This window comes from Henckelia pumila, chromosome 4 (assembly GCF_033568475.1).
Source record: "Henckelia pumila isolate YLH828 chromosome 4, ASM3356847v2, whole genome shotgun sequence".
Classification (NCBI taxonomy): domain Eukaryota; kingdom Viridiplantae; phylum Streptophyta; class Magnoliopsida; order Lamiales; family Gesneriaceae; genus Henckelia; species Henckelia pumila.
The window spans coordinates 32,669,311-32,688,559 of record NC_133123.1 but is presented as its reverse complement, the minus strand read 5'-3'; positions in this window follow the sequence as shown (position 1 = coordinate 32,688,559).

The window sequence follows — 19,249 nt, the reverse complement described above, 5'->3', positions numbered from 1 at the left end:
CCGGGTCCGAACTGGCGAGTTGACCCGGGTCAACCGACGGGTCGGCCAATTTTTAAATAATATATTTATTATTTTGTTAAAATTTAAATAATATATTTAAAACCTAATATATTTATTATTTTGTTAAAATTTTAAATAATATATTTAAAACCTACACATGTTGGATTTGAACTCAAGACCAATTGAACTCAAGACTAATTGATATTGAGGCATCACTCTTGCCACTAGGCCAATAGATCATTTGATATTAGATTGTGATTGAAAATAATTAAATCTAATAAAATTTGTATACAAGATGTTTAAATTGAAATGTAATAGATTTTTTATTGAGATATGTATAGTTTTTAATATAAGATGTTGAAAGTTGAAATATAATATATTTTTTTATTGATAATAAATTTTTTATTGAAATATATATAATTTTTAATATAAGAAATGTAATATATTTTTTATTTAATTAATATAATTTTTTTTTATTGATATAGACATAGTTTTTAATATAAAATGTTGAAAGTTGAAATGTCATATATTTTTTTATTGAATAAATATAATATTAGAAGATGTTAAAAATTTAAATGTATATATTTTTATTTAATAAATTTATATATTTTTTATTGAGATAATGAAATATTTGATAGAGTTTTTAAAAGTTTAATTGTAAAAAAAAATTTTAAAAAAATTAATATTTTTTTAAAAAAGCAAGGGTTGACCCGGGCCCGGACCGAAACCGCTGATTCATCAACCCGGACCCGGCGGTTCTGACCCGGAACCGGACCGGAACCGTCCCGTGGCCATGTCTAAACGACCAAAACCCAAAAGTAAAACAAATTAGATGATTTATTCTATTTCAAATCCCATTGATGGTGAATATATTGTTAATCCACACAACCAATTATTGTTATTGTTGTTTGTGTAAAATTATATGCCAAAAAAATTTAAAAGGGAAGAAATTTTTATGTTTAAAAATAATTATTGACACGATTTTATTTTAGTTGTTCCTCTTAGGATGCAATATCAACTATCCATGACCACACTGTTTTTTGGTTTTTTGTTTAGAAATATATAATCCGATCTGCAAACTGTTTTTCTTTGGTTCAATTTCCTACCAAAACTGTTCTGTTGATTCGATTTTGACAACTATTTAAATTCTAATTATAATATATTTAAAAATATATGATATTATTTTTTAGATAATTTTTTAGTACAATCTTCAAAATATTAAATCCAAATGAATTAAATAAATAAATAACAATCAACTCATTTTTTAAAAAATATGATTCTTAATTTAATAAATATAATCTTATAAAATATACGATCTAAATAAAAATATAAATAAAATTATCTATCTATTTAAATTTTGATTTTTTCTGTTGATTTGATTTGACTTATATATTATCCGAAGCCAAACCATATAATTTTTATTTTGACACTTATATCCAAATTAAAATTTCGGTTTTTTGTTTGTTTTTGTTTTTGATTTATTTGGTTTGGATTTAAATTTTTTTCAATTTTAATCCATTTTTAACGCCCTTTAGCTTGGCGGCAAACCGTGTATGCTCTGTAAAATTGAGTATGGGATTCAAAAGTAAAATCGCTTATATTTTGGCTTTTCAATTTGGGATATTTTAATAGGTTGAAGATTAATGGGTATGATTTCATATTTGACTATTTTATTTTTCAAATTGTTGAGGGAAAAAAGACGCAAGGTATTGTTATAGATGTAAGGGTATAATAGCAGGGACGTAACTAGGATTTTTCTTCAAATGGAGCTAAATTTTAGGTACAAAAAAATTATAGACATCGAATATTCTAATCTTTTATATATATATATATATGTGTGTGTGTGTGTGTGTGTGTGTGTGTGCGTGTGTGTGTTTTTATATAATCTAATTAACTCTCTAAATTTATATATCATTTAGTTTTTCATAACTTTTTAATTTTTTTAAATATCAATATCATAATAATGATATAAAAATCTAACTTTTATTATATTAGCTCCCCTAAACTTAATAGAAAATATTATATTATATCATTACACAAATTTTTTTTAAAAAAATAAAGCATTTTCCATTTGAAATCTAATATACGGATGATACTTGTCTAATTTTTTTAATTAATTATCTTTATAATATAATTTATTATTAGTATAATATAATTAAAATTTCTCAAACTCTATTTGAAAATCCAGTTAGTCCAAATCAAAGTTAAAATAGCCCAAAACAGAAAAAATATATTTGATAGAACCCAAGACAAAAAATATTATTAGTCTATATCAAACATTGTAAAAGCCCAAAATAAATTTTTTTGAAAGAGCCCAAAAAGAAAAAAAAAATGCATTATATTGGACCTTAAAAATATACACATAATATACACATATATATTAATATATGGGTTAAGGGTGGGGGCTAGACTGGGCTTCATATATTGAATTATAATTATTGGCCTCACGTATCCTTCAAACAATATAATTACCGCAGATCAGTTAAATAATTTCATTCTCCCTAGTCTTTAATCACAATTATAATTGTTGGTCCGTCCCTGTATAATAGTCATATTTTTATGTAAAATCTTCTAAAATAGAGTTGGGGCACGTAAGCCTCTATTTGGAAAATTGAAGGGTTCAAATGCTTATTAATTTAGACATGGTTTTGTGAGCCACATTGAGTATTTGAGTTAACACAGGGTGATGTAATGCCATTAGCCCGAAAGGGCATGAAACATAATTTTTTTTTAAAAAAAAAACAAAAATGGGTAAAAAAATAAGATGAGTAGGTAGATCAATAATTCTCCATTATAAAAAATAAAATTAGAGTAAAGATAATTTGTTTTGAATGATCTTGATTTTATTTGACTTTAAGTAAATTAACTGATGTAAAAAGATAATAATTTAGGGTACAACTAACCAAAAAATACCAAAATTTACTTTAATAAAGATGCGTAAAAAAACAAATGGGTAAACATTAGAGGATGAATTGCAAAAAATTTGGGGAAGAACATGAGAATTTCTCAGTTGCAATTTTTAGAAGAAATAGCGCGTAGCAGAAAAATGCCAAAATTGAATTTATCTATAGAATTATATTATTCAAATTTGCAATAATAGTTCATTTTTAATTGATTTATTTATTGACGCAGTACGCTATAATCGAATAAAATATAATTATTGTTTTCTTACTTCAATTTCTTAACTCTGTCCTTGTCAATAACCATTTCGGTTAATCTTTTAAAAATAGTTCAATCGATTCAACAGATTCAATGGGACGGTCCGATTGAAAAAATAATATATTATATTAAATATATTTAAAAATTTTAAATATTTATATTGACTGCTTAAATCGATGTGAATAAATTCTACTGGCAAGCGTACCAGGTCAAGTAATACTAAAGTGGACAAAGGTCCAGATGTCGAACCCACAGAGACTGTATATATATGAGTACCAAAATATGATTATTTATACTTAATCTAGACTAAGAAATAAGAGTGATGAAAATTCAGATTTTAAACTATAAAACTTAAATTTAAAATATGATTCAACTCAATAAGAACGCAACAGGAATTTTTGGATTAAATTTAATAGAGAAAAAGCTCGATCAAGGACTCACGTAGGTACCAGATAAATTATGTAACAAGTAGTCGATTCAAGACTCAGATTTAATCTTAATTTACGGGAATTCTCCTATCATGTTTAAAGGTCTATTTCTAGAACAATCAAACCTATTCAAATATTTACGGATTAATCTTTCGTAATTCTAATCAAATTTGAATGCAATAATAAATGTGAGAATTTAGTGTACACCAAAACCGCACACTGAAACCGAATTTTATTTCTAGTTGGTTTTACCATGTGTTGATTATCAAAGTGATCAAAATCAATACCTCCTCTGTCGACTTGGAATCGATTAACATGCAAGCAAATAATTGGTCAGATCATTCACAAGAAAAATATAAATTCGACAATCAATAAAATAAACTCAAATCTGAAAATTCCAAATTAACATCCAAGTTTTCTAAATAAATTGTCTGGCCCAATCACGTGACCTTGATCAAAAGAGGAAAAACTACTCAAGAAACAAAATCATGATTCAAACAAAGTTTTTAATCCAAAACATCAACCAAAAAAAAAAAGAAAAAGAAAGGTAGAATGAAAGATGATGTTTGGCCGCCTCTTGATTCTTCAATCTGCGTCCGGAACCCCTAATCTGATGCTAAAAGAACTATTTATATGCCCAAATATTCAAAAGATAGCATCCAATCCGAGCAAGAGTTTTCAAAAATACTAACTCTGTACGTGCGGCTCGCTCGAGCAAGCGTAGCTCTGTAATATTTTTTTCCTGTCCATAAATCTCGCTCGAGCGGGATCAAGGCTCGCTCGAGCGAGCAGTTTTCTGTCCGAATTTTGAAATTTTCGCGAAGTGCACGGACCCGCGCCAGGTCCGTGCCTAGGTCCGTGTATGTGTTCTTTCCAGCGCGCAGTTTTCTTGAAAAAATCATATCTCGAGTTATAGCCGTTGGATCGAGATGAAATTTGGATATAAGATTTAAAACATCTTGAATTCATTTTGAACGGTGGAGATCGGAATTGGATCTCTCTAAAATTAAAAACAGAATTTTTGACCAAGGATGCTCCGTCATTCAATCTTCAAAAATTTATTTTCCTACAAAATTAACCCGAAGAGTGAAATACACACACATGCACTAAAACACATAAAAACACATAAAAACAATATGAATGCACATAAAATAGACATAAAATCTCACGAAATAATGCATACAAAATGCACTCATCATATATAAATAATAAAAATATATATTTAGAAAGTTTAAAATCCAAAAAATAGAATAAATATAATTAAAATATAAAATATAATATTTTTTAGAAAGAAAATATAAATTAAAATATGTTCAAATGTTAAACAAAATTTCTAAAAAATTTTAAAATCTAACTAATCATATATATATTTAACCAAAAATAAAATTTTAAATAAAATAAATATGTTATTTAAAAAAAACAAGAAAAAATTAAATCTGTTGAACTATTTTTAAAAGATTAATCGAAACAGTTATTGACAGGGATGGAGTTAAGAAATTAAAGTAAGAGTGCAATAATTATATTTTATTCGATTATTGCGTACTGCGTCAATAAATCATTTGAAAATAAACTACTATTGTAAATTTGAATAACATAATACTATAGATAAAACCAAATTAACTAGTTGAAGGGTGACTCCATCTTTTATTATCGGTCCAATTATAAAAACCTAGATTATAATATATTATATTCTTATTTTAAAATTTAATAATATTTTATATATTTAATTATTTTTGCATCGATAATAATGACTTGTTTTTTTGGAAAATAATTTTTTTTTTAAAAAAAATTCGAATTGTGTCATAATATATGAAGTTGCATCAATTAAAAGTGTTGCCATAACTTGTGCTAACACAAATTCGAGTTGGAGTCTCAAACCCGACTCCTCTTACAAAGCGGGGTCTAACGCATTTGGATCTTTCCCACAACTCATTCTCTGGGGAGATTCTGGTATCGCTGACTAATATGAAATTCAATGAGTTCAACGTCTCGTATAATAGGCTTCAAGGGAAAGTTCCCACTTGGTTTTGATGCCAAGTTTTTTCTCTCAAGTTTGATGGGAAACCCAAACTTGTGTAGTCCGGATCTTAGGCCGCTTCCTCCTAGCTCGAGACCCAAACACATGAACTTTGTACTCGTGGGAATTCTATCAGTAATTGCATTGCTACTGGTGGTTTTACTTTGGCTCTTGACCAAGACCAAGAAGTTAATTACCTTTGTTAAAAGGAAGAAATCTTTGAAAATCACATCGTGCCAACGTATTGGATTCAATGAAGAGGAGGTGTTCGCGGCCCTAAGAGATGAGAATCTTATTGGATCTGGTGCATCAGGACGTGTCTATTGGGTTAAGCTGAAAAGTGGGAAGACGGTATCTGCCAAGAGGCTTTGGGGAACACACCACATAGCAGAATCCGAGGGGGTGTTCCGCTCGGAGGTGGACACGTTGGGTAGAATACGACATGCGAACATTGTAAGACTGTTGTTTAGTTGCACGGGCAAGAATATGGAAGTGTTGGTGTATGATTATATGAAGAATGTGAGTTTAGGAGACATGTTGAATGACGAGAAGCACAGGGCGTATTTGGATTGGCCTAAGAGATTCGCCATTGCATTAGGAGCAGCTCAGGGGCTCGCCTATTTGCATAATGATTGTGTGCCCCCGATTGTTCATAGAGATGTCAAACCAAATAACATTTTGATCGATGAAGAGTTCAAGCCTAAAGTAGCCGATTTCGGGTTGGCCAAGATAGTGAAACCGAATGAACAACAGAGTGATCAAGTCATGTCCCGTGTTGCAGGTTCCTATGGATACGTAGCACCCGGTTAGCGATATTTTCTGTCACACCAAAATTTCTAACATAAAATCCTCGGGTACTTGCTTACATTTTTGTTCCAACTTTTTTGCAGAATATGCCTACACAATGAAAGTCATTTGGAATAACAATTTTGAGGAAAAATTCATCGGAGATGTATGATAAAGTAAAATATATAAACAGATTTATTTCTAAATTCTACTAGCAAACTAACAACACTAGCAGACAGTCAGACACTATCATCATCAGCACCAGCTCCATCTCCGGCTCCAGCTCCAGCTCCGGTGACTCTTGCACATAAGTTCATGTTGCATTTGATATTACTGAACAATTTGACACCACCGGTATTACTGCACAATTTGACTCCTCCAGCAGCAACCAAGATCCCCACGACCACAATCAGCACAATTGCCCAAGAGGGCATATGCCAGCCGGGGGTAGACTGAGGGAAAATGCAGCTTCCCACAGCTGTGATTTAAAAAAAAAGACAAAATTCATAAAAATAATAAATAAATAAATAAAGCTTGAAAATGTTAAAAAACCATACTAGGGTCCTCAGTTGATGAAACTCCCAGTCCTTGGGAGACTACTGCACAGGATAAACTTTTCTTTTTTTGAAAAATAGAGTTGATCACGTAGGAAGCTTGGATCTTCAGACCAACGTCTGAAGATCCACAAGATTCCCCTGCACGGAGATCTTCACATGCCGGTTTTAGGGGGCGTGGAAAAGTTGGTTCACCAAGCTTCCGCCTCAGCAATCTGGGCAGATGGTGCTAAAACGCACCATTCTGCCCAGACGAAAAGTAGAGAATGAAATAAAAACAGAAAGAGAAAGATGGCCAACATAACTGTGGTGGTGGTCGTGCTAGTGGTGGTGGTGGAGGTGAAGGAGAGGTAAAAAAATATAGGACCAAAATCACCATTTTCTGGAAACATGTAAACCTGTTGTCAACGGGCCGGTTAACTGGGTCAACAGGTTTGACACGTTCCTTTTGAAACCCGCCGATTTTAAAAGGGAAGAAATTTTTATGTTTAAAAATAATTATTAACACGATTTTATTTTAGTTGTTCCTCTTAGGATGCAATTTCAACTATCCATGACCACACTGTTTTTTGGTTTTTTGTTTAGAAATATATAATCCGATCTGCAAACTATTTTTCTTTGGTTCAATTTCCTACCAAAACTGTTCTGTTGATTCGATTTTGACAACTATTTAAATTCTAATTATAATATATTAAAAATATATAATATTATTTTTTAGATAATTTTTTAGTACAATCTTCAAAATATTAAATCTAAATGAATTAAATAAATAAATAACAATCAACTCATTTTTTTTAAAAAATGATTCTTAATTTAATAAATATAATCTTATAAAATATACGATCTAAATAAAAATATAAATAAAATTGTCTATCTATTTAAATTTTGATTTTTTCTGTTGATTTGATTTGAATTATATATGATCCGAAGCCAAACCATATAATTTTTTATTTTGACACTTATATCCAAATTAAAATTTTGGTTTTCTGTTTTTTTTTTATTTATTTGGTTTGGATTTAAATTTTTTTCAATTTTAATCCATTTTTAACACCCTTTAGCTTGGCGGCAAACCGTGTATGCTCTGTAAAATTGAGTATGGGATTCAAAAGTAAAATCGCTTATATTTTGGCTTTGCAATTTGGGATATTTTAATAGGTTGAAGATTAATGGGTATGATTTCATATTTGACTATTTTATTTTTCAAATTGTTGAGGGAAAAAAGACGCAAGGTATTGTTATAGATGTAAGGGTATAATAGCAGGGACGTAACTAGAATTTTTCTTCAAATGGGGCTAAATTTTAGGTACAAAAAAATTATAGACATCGAATATTCTAATTTATTATATATATATATATATATATGTGTGTGTGTGTGTGTGTGTGTGTATTTTTATATAATCTAATTAACTCTCTAAATTTATATATCATTTAGTTTTTCATAACTTTTTAATTTTTTTAAATATCAATATCATAATAATGATATAAAAATCTAACTTTTATTATATTAGCTCCCCTAAACTTAATAGAAAATATTATATTATATCATTACACAAATATTTTTTAAAAAAATAAAGCATTTTCCATTTGAAATCTAATATACGGATGATACTTGTCTAATTTTTTTAATTAATTATCTTTATAATATAATTTATTATTAGTATAATATAATTAAAATTTCTCAAACTCCATTTGAAAATCCAGTTAGTCCAAATCAAAGTTAAAATAGCCCAAAACAGAAAAAATATATTTGATAGAACCTAAGACAAAAAATATTATTAGTCTATATCAAACATTGAAAAAGCCAAAAATAAAATTTTTTGAAAGAGCCCAAAAAGAAAAAAAAATGAATTATATTGGACCTTAAAAATATACACATAATATACACATATATATATATATATATATATATATTAATATATGGGTTAAGGGTGGGGGCTAGACTGGGCTTCATATATTGAATTATAATTATTGGCCTCACGTATCCTTCAAACAATATAGCTACCGCAGATCAGTTAAATAATTTCATTCTCCCTAGTCTTTAATCACAATTATAATTGTTGGTCCGTCCCTGTATAATAGTCATATTTTTATGTAAAATCTTCTAAAATAGAGTTGGGGCACGTAAGCCTCTATTTGGAAAATTGAAGGGTTCAAATGCTTATTAATTTAGACATGGTTTTGTGAGCCACATTGAGTATTTGAGTTAACACAGGGTGATGTAATGCCATTAGCCCGAAAGGGCATGAAACATAATTTTTTTTGAAAAAACAAAAAACAAAAATGGGTAAAAAAAATAAGATGAGTAGGTAGATCAATAATTCTCCATTATAAAAAATAAAATTAGAGTAAAGATAATTTGTTTTGAATGATCTTGATTTTATTTGACTTTAAGCAAATTAACTGATGTAAAAAGATAATAATTTAGGGTACAAATAACCAAAAAATACCAAAATTTACTTTAAAAAAGATGCGTAAAAAAACAAATGGGTAAACATTAGAGGATGAATTGCAAAAAATTTGGGGAAGAACATGAGAATTTCTCAGTTGCAATTTTTAGAAGAAATAGCGCGTAGCAGAAAAATGCCAAAATTGAATTTATCTATAGAATTATATTATTCAAAGTTGCAATAATAGTTCATTTTTAATTGATTTATTTATTGACGCAGTACGCTATAATCGAGTAAAATATAATTATTGTTTTCTTACTTCAATTTCTTAACTCTGTCCTTATCAATAACCGTCTCGGTTAATTTTTTAAAAATAGTTCAATCGATTCAACAGATTCAATGGGACGGTTCGATTGAAAAACTAATATATTATATTAAATATATTTAAAAATTTTAAATATGTATATTGACCGCTTAAATCGATGTGAATAAATTCTACTGGCAAGCGTACCAGGTCAAGTAATAGTAAAGTGGACAAAGATCCAGATGTCGAACTCACAGAGACTGTATATATATGAGTACCAAAATATGATTATTTATACTTAATCTTGACTAAGAAATAAGAGTGATGAAAATTCAGATTTTAAACTATAAAACTTAAATTTAAAAAAAGATTCAACTCAATAAGAACGCAACAGGAATTTTTGGATTAAATTCAATAGAGAAAAAGCTCGATCAAGGACTCACGTAGGTACCAGACAAATTATGTAACAAGTAGTCGATTCAAGACTCAGATTTAATCTTAATTTACGGGAATTCTCCTATCATGTTCAAAGGTCTATTTCTAGAACAATAAAACCTATTCAAATATTTACGGATTAATCTTTCGTAATTCTAATCAAATTTGAATGCATTAATAACTGTGAGAATTTAGTGTACACCTAAACCGCACACTGAAACCGAATTTTATATCTAGTTGGTTTTACCATTTGTTGATTATCAAAGTGATCAAAATCAATACCTCCTCTGTCGACTTGAAATCGATTAACATGCAAGCAAATAATTGGTCAGATCATTCACAAGAAAAATATAAATTCGACAATCAATAAAATAAACTCAAATCTAAAAATTCCAAATTAACATCCAAGTTTTCTACATAAATTGTCTGGCCCAATCACGTGACCTTGATCGAAAGAGAAAAAACTACTCAAGAAACGAAATCATGATTCAAACAAAGTTTTTAATCCAAAACATCAACCAAAAAAAAAGAAAAAGAAAGTTAGAATGAAAGATGATGTTTGGCCGCCTCTTGATTCTTCAATCTGCGTCCGGAACCCCTAATCTGATGCTAAAAGAACTATTTATATGCCCAAATATTCAAAAGATAGCATCCAATCCGATCAAGAGTTTTCAAAAATACTAACTCTGTACGTGCGGCTCGCTCGAGCGAGCGTAGCTCTGTAATATTTTTTTCCTGTCCATAAATCTCGCTCGAGTGGGATCAAGGCTCGCTCGAGCGATCAGTTTTCTGTCCGAATTTTGAAATTTTTGCGAAGTGCACGGACCCGCGCCAGGTCCGTGCCTAGGTCCATGTATGTGTTCTTTCCAGCGCGCAGTTTTCTTGAAAAAATCATATCTCGAGTTATAGTCGTTGGATCGAGATGAAATTTGGATATAAGCTTTAAAACATCTTGAATTCATTTTGAACGGTGGAGATTGGAATTGGATCTCTCTAAATTTAATAAAAAGAATTTTTGACCAAGGATGCTCCGTCATTCAATCTTCAAAAATTTATTTTCCTACAAAATTAACCCGAAGAGTGAAATACACACACATGCACTAAAACACATAAAAACACATAAAAACAATATGAATGCACACAAAATAGACATAAAAATCTCACGAAATAATGCATACAAAATGCACTCATCATATATAAATAATAAAAATATAAATTTAGAAAGTTTAGAATCCAAAAAATATAATAAATATAATCAAAATATGAAATATAATATTTTTTAGAAAGAAAATATAAATTAAAATATGTTCAAATGTAAAACAACATTTCTAAAAATTTTTAAAATCTAACTAATCATATATATATTTAACCAAAAATAAAATTTTAAATAAAATAAATATGTTATTTAAAAAAACAAGAAAAAATAAAATCTGTTGAAATATTTTTAAAAGATTAATCGAAACAGTTATTGACAGGGACGGAGTTAAGAAATTAAAGTAAGAGAGCAATAATTATATTTTATTCGAATATTGCGTACTGCGTCAATAAATCATTTGAAAATAAACTACTATTGTAAATTTTAATAACATAATACTATAGATAAAACCAAATTAACTAGTTGAAGGGTGACTCCATCTTTTATTATCGGTCCAATTATAAAAACCTAGATTATTAATATATTATATTCTTATTTTAAAATTTAATAATATTTTATATATTTAATTATTTTTGCATCGATAATAATGACTTGTTTTTTTGGAAAATCATTTTTTTAAAAAATAAAATTCGAATTTTGTCATAATATATGAAGTTGCATCAATTAAAAGTGTTGTCATAACTTGTGCTAACACAAATTCGAGTTGGAGTCTCGGACCCGACTCCTCTTACAAAGCGGGGTCTAACGCATTTGGATCTTTCCCAAAACTCCTTCTCTGGGGAGATTTTGGTATCGCTGACTAATCTGAAATTCAATGTGTTCAACATCTCGTATAATAGGCTTCAAGGGAAAGTTCCCACTTGGTTTTGATACCAAGTTTTTTCTCTCAAGTTTGATGGGAAACCCAAACTTGTGTAGTCCGGATCTTAGGCCGCTTCCTCCTTGCTCGAGACCCAAACACATGAACTTTGTACTCGTGGGAATTCTATCAGTAATTGCATTGCTACTGGTGGTTTTACTTTGGATCTTGACCAAGACCAAGAAGTTAATTACCTTTGTTAAAAGGAAGAAATCTTGGAAAATAACATCGTGCCAACGGATTGGATTCAATGAAGAGGAGGTGTTCGCGGCCCTAAGAGATGAGAATCTTATTGGATCTGGTGCATCAGGACGTGTCTATTGGGTTAAGCTGAAAAGTGGGAAGACGGTTGCTGCCAAGAGGCTTTGGGGAACACACCACATAGCAGAATCCGAGGGGGTGTTCCGCTCGGAGGTGGACACGTTGGGTAGAATACGACATGTGAACATTGTAAGACTGCTGTTTAGTTGCACGGGCGAGAATATGGAAGTGTTGGTGTATGATTATATGAAGAATGTGAGTTTAGGAGACATGTTGAATGACGAGAAGCACATGGCGTATTTGGATTGGCCTAAGAGATTCGCCATTGCATTAGGAGCAGCTCAGGGGCTCGCCTATTTGCACCATGATTGTGTGCCCCCGATTGTTCATAGAGATGTCAAACCAAATAACATTTTGATCGATGAAGAGTTCAAGCCTAAAGTAGCCGATTTCGGGTTGGCCAAGATAGTGAAACTGAATGAATAACAGAGTGATCAAGTCATGTCCCGTGTTGCAGGTTCCTATGGATACGTAGAACCCGGTTAGCGATATTTTCTGTCACACCAAAATTTCTAGCATAAAATCCTCGGGTACTTGCTTACATTTTTGTTCCAACTTTTTTGCAGAATATGCCTACACAATGAAAGTCATTTGGAATAACAATTTTGAGGAAAAATTCATCGGAGATGTATGATAAAGTAAAATATATAAACAGCTTTATTTCTAAATTCTACTAGCAAACTAACAACACTAGCAGACAGTCAGACACTATCATCATCAGCACCAGCTCCAGCTCCGGTGACTCTTGCACATAAGTTCATGTTGCATTTGATATTACTGAACAATTTGACACCACCGGTATTACTGCACAATTTGACTCCTCCAGCAGCAAACAAGATCCCCACGACCACAATCAGCACAATTGCCCAAGTGGGAATATGCCAGCCGGGAGTAGACTGAGGGAAAATGCAGCTTCCCACGGCTGTGATTTAAAAAAAAAAAGAAGACAAAATTCATAAAAATAATAAATAAATAAATAAAGCTTGAAAATGTTAAAAAACCATACTAGGGTCCTCAGTTGATGAAACTCCCAGTCCTTGGGAGACTACTGCACAGGATAAACTTTGCTTTTTTTGAAAAATAGAGTTGATCACGTAGGAAGCTTGGATCTTCAGACCAACGGCTGAAGATCCACAAGATTCCCCTGCACGGAGATCTTCACATGCCGATTTTAGGGGGCGTGGCAAAGTTGGTTCACCAAAGCTTCCGCCTCAGCAATCTGGGCAGATGGTGCTAAAACGCACCATTCTGCCCAGACGAGAAGTGGAGAATGAAATAAAAACAGAAAGAGAAAGATGGCCAACATAACTGTGGTGGTGGTCGTGGTAGTGGTGGTGGTGGAGGTGATGGAGAGGTAAAAAAATATAGGACCAAAATCACCATTTTCTGGAAACATGTAAACCCGTGGTCAACGGGCCGGTTAACCGGGTCAACAGGTTTGACACGTTCCTTTTGAAACCCGCCGACCCGGCGGTTCTGACCTGGGTCCAAACCGGTGGGTTGACACGGGTCAACCCGGCGGGTCGGCCTATTTTTAAATAATATATTTATTATTTTGTTAAAATTTTAAATAATATATTTAAAACCTAATATATTTATTATTTTGTTAAAATTTTAAATAATATATTTAAAACCTACACATGTTGGATTTGAACTCAAAACCAATTGATATTAAGGCATCACTCTGGCCACTAGGCCAATAGATCATTTGATTTTGGATTGTGATTGAAAATAATTAAATCTAATAAAATTTGTATACAAGATTTTTAAATTGAAATGTAATAGATTTTTTATTGAGATATGTATAGTTTTTAATATAAGATGTTGAAAGTTGATATATAATATATTTTTTATTGAATAAATGTAATAAATTTTTTATTGAAATATATATAATTTTTAATATAAGAAATGTAATATATTTTTTATTTAATTAATATAATTTTTTTTATTGATATAGACATAGTTTTTAATATAAAATGTTGAAAGTTGAAATGTCATATATTTTTTTATTGAATAAATATAATATTAGAAGATGTTAAAAATTTGAATGTATATATTTTTATTTAATATATTTATATATTCTTTATTGAGATAATGAAATATTTGATAGAGTTTTTAAAAGTTTAATTGTAAAAAAAAAATTTTAAAAAATTATTATTTTTTTAAAAAAGCAAGGGTTGACCCGGGCCCGGACCGGAACCGCCGATTCACCAACCCGGACCCGGCGGTTCCGACCCGGAACCGAACCGAAACCGTCCCGTGGCCATGTCTAAACGACCAAAACCCAAAAGTAAAACAAATTAGATTATTTATTCTATTTCAAATCCCATTGATGGTGAATATATTGTTAATCCACACAACCAATTATTGTTATTGTTGTTTGTGTAAAATTATACGCCAAAAAAATTTAAAAGGGAAGAAATTTTTATGACCACACTGTTTTTTGGTTTTTTGTTTAGAAATATATAATCTGATCTGCAAACTGTTTTTCTTTGGTTCAATTTCCTACCAAAACTGTTCTGTTGATTCGATTTTGACAACTATTTAAATTCTAATTATAATATATTTAAAAATATATAATATTATTTTTTAGATAATTTTTTAGTACAATCTTCAAAATATTAAATCTAAATGAATTAAATAAATAAATAACAATCAACTTGTGACGCCTAAAATTTCTTAATTTAATTTTTATGGCTAAATTAGTCTTTAATATTTATTATTTTAATTAATTTAATTATTTTAATTTTCTGTGATTAATTGGCTAAATATTATATTTTCTTGAGCGATAGAATATATTATTTCTAACTTTTGCAAAAAAAATAGTATTTTTTTATTTCCAGCTTAGAAAAATCGAATTTAATATTTTAAATTAGGATTTTTAAACTTGCTAATTATAGGTGCGATTTATTTCCAGTCAAAAATTGCTAAGTGTGGTGCTTTGAATTTTTATTCAACTATTTTCTCACCTAGGGTTTGCCTAATCTAAAGAGTCAAGATCAAATCCTAGCCACACATATGCTCCTACTTAAATTAAACCTAGCTTCTAAATTTGTAACACACACACACACACCATAACACACTCACTAGCCGTGAGATAGAGCAGGGGCGATTCTTCTTGCATTTTTCTCTTGCAATCTTCTTCCTTTGATCTTCCTTTTCTTCATTTCTTTGTTTTAATTCATCCCTTAGCTAGTTGGAAGGATTATTGAGCTCCATCTTCATAGATTTCAGCTCAAAAATCCAACCCAAGTTGCAATTTCTGTTCGGCCGAGAAGAACCAGAATTTTCTTGCTTTCATTTTTCGATTTTCTTGCTTGAATTGTTAGGCAAGTTTATGGTTTCTTCTCTATGAATTATAGCTTATTAATATGAGTCTTGCATGGTGTTAGGTTTTGTGCAAAATATGTCCATGTTCCAGTCGTGCCCTGTTTCTTTTGTGCATTACGTTTTCTGCCCATTCCCTTTGCTTGCATTTCGGTTTTAGCAAGTCAGCATTTAAAGTGTTTGTTATATGTTCATTGTGACAATGTGAGTCTTGTTGATGCTAATGCTGTCAAATTTTTCAGAAAATGTCTTGCATTGCATTTCTGAATTCTTGTGGTTTGGTTGCTTGATGGATTGGTTTGGTGATTTAGGAACTACCACGGGTGATATGTAGTTCACGGGGTAGTATATAGGATGGCTCGATGTGGTTGTTGGTTGTTGGCAAGTTTCAATTCTAGAGAAAGTGTAAGTACAGAATTTTTTTGGGTTAAGGCTTGCTGTCCAGAACTCGATCCTTATAGCAAGTTTAGGCTCGGGTTTTGGCTAAAGGCTCGGGTTTAGAATTATTCTAAGATGTTAGGAATATTCCGGTTCGAGCGGAAATGAATTTGGTTACATTTTGGTTGAGTTTTAAGCTTAAGAAAAGAGGGTGTGCAGAATTGGCTTTCACCTCATGTAGTTGCTGTCCGGAAAATATTTTTTTTTAAACGGGGTTTAGGCTCGTGTTTTGCCTAAGGGCTCGGGTCTGGGATTATTTTAGTATGTTGGGAAGATGTCGGTTCAAGCGGGAATTAATTCGGTTAAGTCTCGGTCGAGTTCTATATTTTTCATCTTAGGTGCGCAGAATCTGTCAACTCTCTTGGGCTGCTGTCCGAAAAACCTTTCTTTAAAAATAGCTCGCTTAGGAAATAAATTCCGAGGACAACTTTTATACTTAGTTCTAAGTGTCGTGGAGTAGTGTCTTCAAGCGGAATCATTTTTGGTTAAGTATCGAGTGAGTTATAGATTTTACGGGCAAACCGCTCAAGTTAGTCGTAAGTGCCAAGTATGGGTTAAACTTTATACCCCTTTGGTTTAGTCCCTAAATCACCATCCCGGTCATCCTTGTGTGAGTCTTATGCATGATTATTGCTTAATATTTACCTTTATGTCATATTTGCATATGCATGCTAAGTCCATGTGGAAGTATGAAAGAAAATATTTTGAGGAACAAAGTGAGTTGATTGTGACTATAGAAAGTATGGGTTTGGACGAGTTATGAGACGTTCTGACTTCCCTTACCAATTTATGGGTTTGGACGAGTTGGGAGATATCCTGGCTTCCCTTACCAAGTATGGGTCTGGACGAGTTGGGAGAAATCCTGGCTTCCCTTACCAAGTATGGGCAAGACGAGTTGGGTGTTATCCTGACTTCCTTGCGGCATAGTGCACTGCAGCCATGATCATGATCGAAATCACAGAGTCACAATTCAAGGATCTAAGTTCAAATATTTATGTTTATGTTTCCGTACAGTTTACTCAGTTATATTTCTCATGTTCGACTTAGCCATGTGTATGTGTCATTCATGTTCGCTATTTTTGTTTAGAAATCATTTATTTTAAATTTAGGGCACAAAATTATTTTATTACAAGTTATTTTTACTCTGCTTGTGCTTGTATTTATGTGGTACTCGTTATCCCCCCCATATTCTTGCTGAGTCTTTCGACTCACTCCACTTATTGTTTTCAGGTGATGATTATTACTTTGAGGTTGAGGGGCAGGATCCCCAGAGCGAGGTCATCAGTGGTGCAGGCCCTTGACCGACGTGCTTTAGTTTTTCCGCACTCTGATGTTGCTTTCTTTTGATTACATATGAGTGAAATATTTCATACGCTGTTTGTCGTTTGCAGGAAGTGTTTTCCCTGCTTTAAAACTTTTGGCATGTAAACTTAATATTTTTATTTCCGCAACGGAGTTGGATAGATTCCCCTTTTCTAGATAATTTATGATTATCGTATTTGGATTAAATTTATCGGGTGACTTTTGTTCTTGTTGAACTGCTGTCTGTGACAGGGTGGCTTTGTAGTAGTTTCAAACGGGTCATGGCAAAATTTTTGAAAAATCCCGTATTTTCTATATTAAAGTAAACCATTATATTAGTGGTAGATTGTTAGTCGTTTCACAACTCATTTTTTTTAAAATATGATTCTTAATTTAATAAATATAATCTTATAAAATATACGATCTAAATAAAAATATAAATAAAATTATCTATCTATTTAAATTTTGATTTTTTCTGTTGATTTGATTTGACTTATATATGATCCGAAGCCAAACCATATAATTTTTTATTTTGACACTTATATCCAAATTAAAATTTTGGTTTTCAGTTTGTTTTTGTTTTTGATTTATTTGGTTTGGATTTAAATTTTTTTCAATTTTAATCCATTTTTAACACCCTTTAGCTTGGCGGCAAACCGTGTATGCTCTGTAAAATTAAGTATGGGATTCAAAAGTAAAATCGCTTATATTTTGGCTTTGCAATTTGGGATATTTTAATAGGTTGAAGATTAATGGGTATGATTTCATATTTGACTATTTTATTTTTCAAATTGTTGAGGGAAAAAAGACGCAAGGTATTGTTATAGATGTAAGGGTATAATAGCAGGGACGTAACTAGGATTTTTCTTCAAAGAGGGCTAAATTTTAGGTACAAAAAAATTATAGACATCGAATATTCTAATCTATTATATATATATATATATGTGTGTGTGTGTGTGTGTGTGTGTGTGTGTGTGTGTGTGTTTTTATATAATCTAATTAACTCTCTAAATTTATATATCATTTAGTTTTTCATAACTTTTTAATTTTTTTAAATATCAATATCATAATAATGATATAAAAATCTAACTTTTATTATATTAGCTCCCCTAAACTTAATAGAAAATATTATATTATATCATTACACAAATTTTTTTTAAAAAAATAAAGCATTTTCCATTTGAAATCTAATATACGGATGATATTTGTCTAATTTTTTTAATTAATTATCTTTATAATATAATTTATTATTAGTATAATATAATTAAAATTTCTCAAACTCCATTTGAAAATCCAGTTAGTCCAAATCAAAGTTAAAATAGCCCAAAACAGAAAAAATATATTTGATAGAACCCAAGACAAAAAATATTATTAGTCTATATCAAACATTGAAAAAGCCCAAAATAAAATTTTTTTAAAGAGCCCAAAAAGAAAAAAAAATGCATTATATTGGAACTTAAAAATATACACATAATATACACATATATATTAATATATGGGTTAAGGGTGGGGGCTAGACTGGGCTTCATATATTGAATTATAATTATTGGCCTCACGTATCCTTCAAACAATATAGTTACCGCAGATCAGTTAAATAATTTCATTCTCCCTAGTCTTTAATCACAATTATAATTGTTGGTCCGTCCCTGTATAATAGTCATATTTTTATGTAAAATCTTCTAAAATAGAGTTGGGGCACGTAAGCCTCTATTTGGAAAATTGAAGGGTTCAAATGCTTATTAATTTAGACATGGTTTTGTGAGCCACATTGAGTAT